The sequence below is a fragment of the Triticum dicoccoides genome, chromosome 1B, assembly GCF_002162155.2.
Source record: "Triticum dicoccoides isolate Atlit2015 ecotype Zavitan chromosome 1B, WEW_v2.0, whole genome shotgun sequence".
Taxonomy (NCBI): Eukaryota; Viridiplantae; Streptophyta; class Magnoliopsida; order Poales; family Poaceae; genus Triticum; species Triticum dicoccoides.
The window spans coordinates 49,773,622-49,783,270 of NC_041381.1; the positions used below are offsets into that span (position 1 = coordinate 49,773,622).

Sequence of the window (9,649 nt, forward strand, 5' to 3'; positions counted from 1 at the left end):
CAAATTGTTTATGATCGTTCACTTTTTGTGTTTATCGTCAGGACTACGAGGGTGCAAGTGAACGGTTCTTGGATGGACTCAAATTGGACCCAGTGGACACTGACATCGAGGATGCATTACGGTAAACCCATCTGCCTCTTTGGTTACACTAATGCCTTTTGGCGATGACCTTGCATTGGTAGCTGGCTGGCCGTGTTTCAGCACATCTCAAGCACAGTATTAGTTACCTATGCTGCAAGTACATGCATGCGCCCTTGTCATGAGACTGTCGAGAACTTGACTCCGTTCTATTTTGTGTTTGTTAGGATTTCGGAGTGCCACTTTGTACTGTTATCAATGCCAATGCACCAACCTACCCTGACGTATAGTAGTAACTCTGTAATCTGCCCTTGAGTAGTACTTTGCTGATATTTAGGAAGAGGCATGCATATACTGTCGTGCAATGGTGCCTACAGAATTACAAGTGCCAGACATAACTATGCCATTCCAAATAGTATCTGATACTTCTCCTTCCAATAATATTTAGGGAAGCTATGAAGTCCTTGAAGACGTCTCAGAGCACGAAAGCCAGGTGACTATTTGGGTGTTGCAGGGGAGTCAGTTGAAGACTTGGAACGGCTCAGGAGTTTCTTCATTTGCGCAAAGACTGGTTTCCTTTGTTAGAAAGTACAGCGGAGTGTCCGATGGGAGTATTACCATTGCATGTTTCCCTAATATCAGATACTACAGCACAGTAGTACTGTATCTGACAATTTCTCTATATAGAACTGCAGTATATATTTTTTTACAGAGGGTTGTAGTATATGGCAATTCTTTCTCTATGGAAAAGCAAACTACAGTTCAATAGATGAAGTGAAGAGGGAAAAGAAGTCGCCAAGCAAATGAAGTGCGGTGGATAACACTCCAGTGCAAAGAGAGCCGTCACCAATAAAATAATCCTTGCTTTTTCTAACCGAGGTGGTTGCCTCACATCCCTTCGGTCGTATCCCTTCAGGGGCTAGATATGTAATCCCATCATCAAGTGAATAGGGGCCCGTTCACGCACAGGCCCTTTGCGGCCAGCGGCGGTGAGAAGAGTATCCAGCGCAGAAGGGATGGCGCATGGAACCGCTTCCGGCGAAACCCCCACTGCTGGGCTTCCTTCCGAAGATTGCCGATCATGGCCAGATCGCTGGAGAAATCAGCCGCCCACTGCAGAGATGCACCGCCGTTCAAGAGATCGATCAGGAGAAAGCAAATTTCTTATCTTTTGTGATTAACATCAATGATCTAACAATTGATTTGATTGTTTTCTCTTCTTGGTTTATGCTATGCACTCACGTGAGTTACTTCATCAAGTGCATACAGAAAGAGCAAATCGAAGAAAGAAAATCATAGGTGTTCGGCCAAAATCAGAAGAAACAGGGCGTCTACCCAGCCGCCGTCGACTCTATTCCTGAATCGACAACAGAATAAGTGGGCGTTGGCATCCATTGATTCAAAGATCACCAAGGCCAGAAGATCAATCAACAGACTGATGCAAAAAGGCACCACATGAGAAGAAAAAAAGGTTCTTCACCGTGTTTTTCCACTGTAGAAAGCATTAGCATCAGCAACTGTGTCGTATCATCAGCAACCAGGCCGCGCCCGCCCGCGTGGCCACCTGCGCCCCGCCCGTGGCCGCGCTCCCGCGCTCCGTCCATCGCCGTGGCCGCCCTCGCGCGCCCCACCCACGAGACTGACAGACAGCCCTCTTGCACGGCTCCCCACGGCGTGGAGTTCAGCCTCGTCGCAAAGCACTGCGGTGGTCGGGCCCTCGGCTGCGCCATCCGACGCACGCGCGACGAGCAAAAGGTGCGGTCGTTCCTCCCGGTACACCCCGCGCCTGGCCTCGGCCTTGCCCCTACGAGCACAGGGGACCACGGCAACTGTCGCGCCCGCTCACAGAGAGGCGCGCAGCCCGCGAAGTGGTGGCCATGGCACGACCTCAGCTCTGCAGGGAGGCAGCGCCCTCCGGCGCAACACCCCCGGCAGAGGAGGTGACTCCCAACGCGGAGCATGGTTGAGGCACGACCGCGGCCTCCAACGCGGAGGCACGACACGGCTCTCGCCCTACGAGCCCCTTCTGAGCTGCTCCAGTAGTGCCGCGGGCGTCAACACCAACGCCGTCGCGTCGCGCCACGCCTGCTGACCCCGGCACCTGCAACTCCTCAGCCTTCGCCGCACTCGGGCGCTCGCCGCCGTCTCATGGCCCTTGGCGTCCCGTTGGCGAGCTCGCCATCGAGCGGCCGCTCTGGCACATGGAGCCCCGCGGCGCTCGGCCTCACGAACGGTGCCGCAAACGGCGTCTCCACCGGCGTGGCTTCCAGCCACGACCTCATTGGTGGTTCCTCTCCCGAGGAAGACGATGGAGCACTTGGTCCCTCCACCCGTCGCCGATGAACGCCGTGGCAGCGTGGCTGGAGGTGGCACCGGTCGGCCATGGAAGTCAGTCTCTGCCTGTTAGTCTGGTGAGGATGGGGATTGAGTAATTGAGAATGTCTCTCTCCTTATCTGTACTCGATTGACCAGGTCGTGGACTGCCGCACATACGTGTACTACTACGTGGCTTACCTGCATGCGGTTGAGTCATTAGCACTCCCGTACTAGTGTTTGCTTAATTGCTTTACTAGTTGAGTCATCAACACTCCTATAGTAGTATTTGCTTTACTAATTTACTCTTTTCTTTTCAGAAAATTAGTTCTAACAACAACTTTTAACAGTGATTTTATCCCTGTTTTTAGTCTGTTATATTTCCACATTTGTCAAGTGTTGAGATAAATTACATCTATTTGATATCGAGATTTTAATCTCTTGCAAAGTTAAATTCAGTACCACTGCAGTACTGTTTCTCCGTTGAGTACGTGGTATTCCGGAATATTTCTATGATGTATCTATTTTCATGTTAACCACATGTCGAGATTAATACGTCTATTTGCAATTGAGATTTTCAATTTCTTGCAAATACATATGCAAAATTCAAGGTGTCATCCTTAGCATTTTGAGATTCGCATTAATGATTTCGAGCCACCTTTCTTGAAATCTATTAATTTTGCAACATTAATTTGTATTTATATTACACAATCTGTAATATAAATAAATTACCAGTTTTTCACCGGAGATGATATGTTCTTTGTGTTTACCACATTGCCATTCTTCATGAACATGCCATAGCGGTCGAGATTGATTTCTCCCGCACAACAAACTTGTAAATTTTTGACAATAACATCTCCCTCATTATATTAGAAAAACACAAGGTAATGAGTTGGATCTACTGCCCATGTGCAGACTATCTCTATTACTGTGAGATCTGAATGATCTTCAATGTGTTATGTTCCCACAATTGAGGTTGAGCATTTTCAAATTATACACTTGAGTCGAATTTTTACATTCTTATTACAAAACCATGATGCTTTTTAATTTACTTCTTGTAAATTAATTATCTCTGGCTTGCCCCTATAAGTAATCGATGGCTAACAATGTGAGGCACTTGCCCTCAATGGCCACAACGCACTTAAGCGGGGTATGGACATCAAGATCAGTCTTGCATCCCATGGGATAGTGCGTGCAATCCAAACCACGCCATCGGGACGCAAAGGACCTCAAGGGTAATGGTTTGAAACTCACTTCAAACCCTCAACCTGACACCATCAAGCTATCACGAGACTCTATGAGCATGGAGAGCATGATGGTTGAATATGCATCAACCGACATGTTTGGAGACTATACATTTAGTCCCTTAGTCTCCTTAGTGATCTATTTATTTCTGTCCATTTATGATGTTCTAATAAGAACATGATTATTATTGTCATCATATATTGTATATCATAATATATTGTATCAACATTTTCATACAAATTCATTTGTATGTATTCTATATATCCGACAGTGATTTTCTTAAGAATCTTCATGTCTATATATAGATTTCTGCGGGAGTTAATCGGATGAAAAATGATATGTGCCTTGTGGACATATGCACCACAAACTCTATACTTAGAGAAGTCCAATGTTTCCACTCTCACTGAGAGGAAGGAGATATTTTAAAATCGCTAGACGCGATGAGGTATTTGTTGGCTCAACTCGAGTCATATTTACTATCCCTGTGGGTACTCGAGTAACGTCGGGATGCTTCATTGCTTCCCAGGTTTAACTTGTACCCTACTAAACTATGGAGGTATCCATCAAAATAGTTTCCATAGCGAAATTTATGATGACAATAAGGAGAAATAACTTCGAGAATGGCGTTTCGGTGCCCGGGTGCATCTGCACCCGGTCAAAAAAAAATTCGTAAAAAAATCAGAAAAATTCAAACAATTCCAAAAAAAATTTGGGTGGTAGACAATTTGATGCGTGAGGTACGCTCCAATTTTCAAAACATTTGGACTTCTGTGCAGCTCTCAGCAAAAAAGACAAATCAGACCAGAACAGTATATGAACAGTACACATTTTTACAGACCTTTGATTTGTCTTTTTTGCTGAGAGCTGCGCAGAAGTACAAATGTTTTAAAAATTGGAGCGTACCTCAGGCATCAAATTGTCCACCACCCAATTGGTTTTTGAATTTTTTTGAATTTTTCTAGTATTTATTCCGATTTTTTTTGTGAGCGCAGGTGCAGATGAGCTCGGGCTCAGATTCGAATTTTCGAATAACTTCTCTTTACCATATGCACCGGATATGGAAAGCACATTCTCTGTGTATCATCTGGATTGTACTACACATACGACTCAACCCGTAGCACATGTTGTGTACGAGATAGTTTTCCAGAGTGTCTTGTACATGACAAACTTAGCATACTCGCCTTGGTCATCGAGACATTGGGTTGAAACAGAAACTATCAGCAATTCCAATAGTTTATGATTATTATGATGCTAAATTCTAATAACATTTGGATTTTATGCACACTACAAGTGACATAGGGAAGCTAATTTTAAGGCTTCCACACCTTAAATTCTATGATGAACCACTCATACTCCTTGAATGCATCAAGTCGAGGTAAGTGGCTCTTCCCAGCCATTGAGTAGACTATTCAGGTATTACATGGTTGTAAAAGACATATCTACATGATGGTCTTAAGTGTGTGCTTTATTCACACGAAACCATTGGCTCATTATCTGACATCGATTTCAAGCAAATCGAATGGATAACGTTGCAGAATTCTCCTTGAAGGCATTCTCTATGGCCTTTGGATTGAAGTTTAGCAATTTGTCCTAATGTCTAGACTTAAAATGGTTTGGTAGAATCATGTCCAAAGAGTTAAGCTCATTGCATTATCTTTATTTTGGAATTGCAACCTACCAACTTTACGTTGGAGTCATGTAGTTTTACACGCTCATGACCAAACTGCATAATATTATTCTACTTTCGCGGTGTCAAACATCGCGAATACCTCAAGGATCATCATATCTATCCCTGATATGTTATAGTTCATCACGAAGCTCTAGCAGCTTGGTGGTAATGACTTTGGAGAAACATCACTATCTCATCTGGAAGATCAACTCCCACTCGATTCAAGTGATTGTTGCACTCAGACAATCTGAGCACAAACTCAACAATTGAGCTTTTCTCCCTTAGTTTGTAGGCTAAGAAAATCGTCGGAGGTCTTATACCTCTTGACGTGGGCACGAGCCTGAAATCCCAATTTCAGCCCTCGAAACATCACATATGTTCCGCGACGTTTCGAAAACATCTTTGGTGCCTCAACTTTAAACCGTTTAACTGAACTATCACGTAGTTATCAAAACGTGTACGTCCGATGTTCGCAACATCCACAAACGACGTTTGGGGTTCAGCACACTGAGCGGTGCATTAAGGACATAAGCTTTCTTCTGTCCGCATAATCCCTACTGTCAACTTTCAACTATATTTTCTCTAGGAACATATCTAAACAGTGGAACTAAAAGCGCGAGCTTACGACATAATTTGCAAAGATCTTTTGACTATGTTCAGGATAATTAAGTTCATCTTATGAACTCCCACACAAATAGACATCCCTCTAGTCATCTAAGTGATTACATGATCCGAGTCAACTAGGCCGTGTCCGATCATCACGTGAGACGGACTAGTCATCATCGGTGAACATCATCATGTCGGTCGTATCTACTATACGACTCATGCTCGACCTTTCGGTCTCTTGTGTTCCGAGGCCATCTCTGTACATGCTAGGCTTGTCAAGTTAACCTAAGTGTTTCGCGTGTGTAAATCTGGCTTACACCCGTTGTATGTGAACGTAAGAATCTATCACACCCGATCATCACGTGGTGCTTCGAAACGACGAACTTTCGCAACGGTGCACAGTTAGGGGGAACACTTTCTTGAAATTTTAATGAGGGATCATCTTATTTACTACCGTCGTTCTAAGCAAATAAGATGCATAAACATGATAAACATCACATGCAATCAAATAGTGACATGATATGGCCAATATCATATTGCTCCTTTTGATCTCCATCTTCGGGGCTCCATGATCATCATCGTCACCGGCATGACACCATGATCTCCATCATCGTGTCTCCATGAAGTTGTCTCGCCAACTTATTACTTCTACTACTATGGCTACCGGTTAGCAATAAAGTAAAGTAATTACATGGCGTTGTTCAATGACACACAGGTCATACAATAAATAAAGACAACTCCTATGGCTCCTGCCGGTTGTCATACTCATCGACATGCAAGTCGTGAATCCTATTACAAGAACATGATCAATCTCATACATCACATATCATTCATCACATTCTTCTTGGCCATATCACATCACATAGCATACCCTGCAAAAACAAGTTAGACGTCCTCTAATTGTTGTTTGCATGTTTTACGTGGCTGCTATGGGTTTCTAGCAAGAACGTTTCTTACCTACGCAAAACCACAACATGATATGCCAATTGCTATTTACCCTTCATAAGGACCCTTTTCATCGAATCCGTTCCGACTAAAGTGGGAGAGACTGGCACCCGCTAGCCACCTTATGCACCAAGTGCATGTCAGTCGGTGGAACCTGTCTCACGTAAGAGTACGTGTAAGGTCGGTCCGGGCCGCTTCATCCCACAATACCGTCAAAACAAGATTGGACTAGTAACGGTCATATTGAAAAAAATCAACGCCCACAACTACTTTGTGTTCTACTCGTGTAAAGAATCTACGCAATAGACCTAGCTCATGATGCCACTGTTGGGGAACGTAGCAGAAATTCAAAATTTTCCTATGTGTCACCAAGATCTATCTAAGGAGAAACCAGCAACGAGGGGAAGGAGAGTGCATCTACATACCCTTGTAGATCGCTAAGCGGAAGCACTCAAGAGAACGGGGTTGAAGGAGTCGTACTCATCGTGATCCAAATCACCGGAGATCCTAGTGCCGAACGGACGGCACCTCCGCGTTCAACACACATACAGCCCGTGACGTCGCCCATGCCTTGATCCAGCAAGGAGAGAGGGAGAGGTTGAGGAAGACTCCATCCAGCAGCAGCACAACGGCGTGGTGGTGATGGAGGAGCGTGGCAATCCTACAGGGCTTCACCAAACACCGCGGGAGAGGAGGAGTACTTGGGAGAGGGGGAGGGCTGCGCCAGAACTTGTGGTGCGGCTGCCCTCCCACCCCCCACATATATGTAGGGGCAAGGGAGAGGGGGGCCGCCCCCCTCAAATCCAATCTGAGGAGGGGGCGGCGGCCAAGGGGGGGAGGAGTGCCTCCCAAGTCAAGTGGAGGCCCTCCCCCTTAGGGTTTTCCCCTTCCCATGCGCATGGGCCTTGGGGGGGGCTGGTGCCCCTGGCCCATTAAGTCTAGGGCGCCCCCCTACAGCCCATGCTACTGTATTGGACGTGGTGGAACAATTTTCGGACCTCCGGACCCCTCCGGAATCCTCCGGAACCTTCTGGAAGCTTCCCGGTACAATACCGAAAAAACCCGAACTTTTTCTGGAACCCGAACAACAACTTTCCATATATAAATCTTTACGTCCGGACCATTCCGGAACTCCTCATGACGTCCGGGATCTCATCCGGGACTTTGAACAACATTCGGTAACCACATACAAACTTCCTTTATAACCCTAGCGTCATCAAACCTTAAGTGTGTAGACCCTACGGGTTCAGGAGACATGTAGACATGACCGAGACGTTCTCCGGTCAATAACCAACAGCGGGATCTGGATACCCATGTTGGCTCCCACATGTTCCACGATGATCTCATCGGATGAACCACGATGTCAAGGACTCAATCGATCCCGTATACAATTCCCTTTGTCTAGCGGTATTGTACTTGCCCGAGATTCGATCGTCGGTATCCTGATACCTTGTTCAATCTCGTTACCGGCAAGTCTCTTTACTCGTTCCGTAACACATCATCCCGTGATCAACCCCTTGGTCACATTGTGCACATTATGATGATGTCCTACCAAGTGGGCCCAGTGATACCTCTCCATTTACACGGAGTGACAAATCCCAGTCTCGATTCGTGCCAACCCAACAGACACTTCCGGAGATACCTGTAGTGCACCTTTATAGCCACCCAGTTACCTTGTGACGTTTGGTACACCCAAAGCATTCCTACGGTATCTGGGAGTTGCACAATCTCATGGTCTAAGGAAAAGATACTTGACATTAGAAAAGCTTTAGCATGTGAACTACACGATCTTTGTGCTAGGCTTAGGATTGGGTCTTGCCCATCACATCATTCTGCTAATGATGTGATCCCGTTATCAATGACATCCAATGTCCATGGTCAGGAAACCATAACCATCTGTTGATCAACGAGCTAGTCAACTAGAGGCTTACTAGGGACATGGTGTTGTCTATATACCCACACATGTATCTGAGTTTCCTATCAATACAATTATAGCATGGATAATAAACGATTATCATGAACAAGGAAATATAATAATAAATTAATTTATTATTGCCTCTAGGGCATATTTCCAACAGTCTCCCACTTGCACTAGATTCAATAATCTAGTTCACACCGCCATGTGATTAACACTCACAGGTCACATCACCATGTGACCAACATCCAAAGAGTTTACTAGTGTCACTAAACTAGTTCACATCATCATGTGATTAAGACTCAATGAGTTCTGGGGTTTGGTCATGTTTTGCTTGTGAGAGAGGTTTTAGTCAACGGATCTGCAACATTCAGATCCGTATGTACTTCGCAAATCTCTAGGTCATATTGTAAATGCTGCTTCCACGCTCCACTTGGAGCTTTTCCAAATGGTTGCTCCACTATACGTATCCGGTTTGCTACTCAGAGTCATTCGGATAGGTGTTAAAGCTTGCATCGTCGTAACCCTTTACGCCAAACTCTTTATCACCTCCATAATCGAGAAACAAATCCTTATTCCTCTAAGGATAATTTTGACCGCTATCTGGTGATCCACTCCTTGATCACCTTTGTACCCTCTTGCCAGACATGTGGCAAGGCACACATCAGGTGCGGTACTTAGCATAGCATACTATAGAGCCTACGTCTAAAGCATAGGGGACGACCTTCGTCCTTTCTCTCTTTTCTGCCGTGGTCGAGCTTTAACTCTTAACTTCGTACCTTACGACTCAGGCAAGAACTCCTTCTTTGACTGATCCATCTTGAACACTTTCAAGATCATGTCAAGGTACGTGCTCATTTGAAAGTATCATTAAGCGT

At 45.3% G+C, this 9,649-nt stretch overlaps 1 long non-coding RNA gene and 1 pseudogene across 1 annotated transcript; both read left to right on the top strand.

The window, feature by feature from the left end:
• Positions 1 to 9: 9 nt before the first annotated feature.
• LOC119318283 lies at positions 10 to 821 on the top strand. Its single transcript, XR_005154044.1, has 2 exons — positions 10 to 121; positions 527 to 821. It is a non-coding gene; the product is annotated as an uncharacterized LOC119318283 (long non-coding RNA).
• Positions 822 to 2,226: 1,405 nt separating this feature from the next.
• The window catches only part of LOC119350099, a 24,965-nt pseudogene continuing 17,542 nt past the window's right edge, over positions 2,227 to 9,649 (top strand).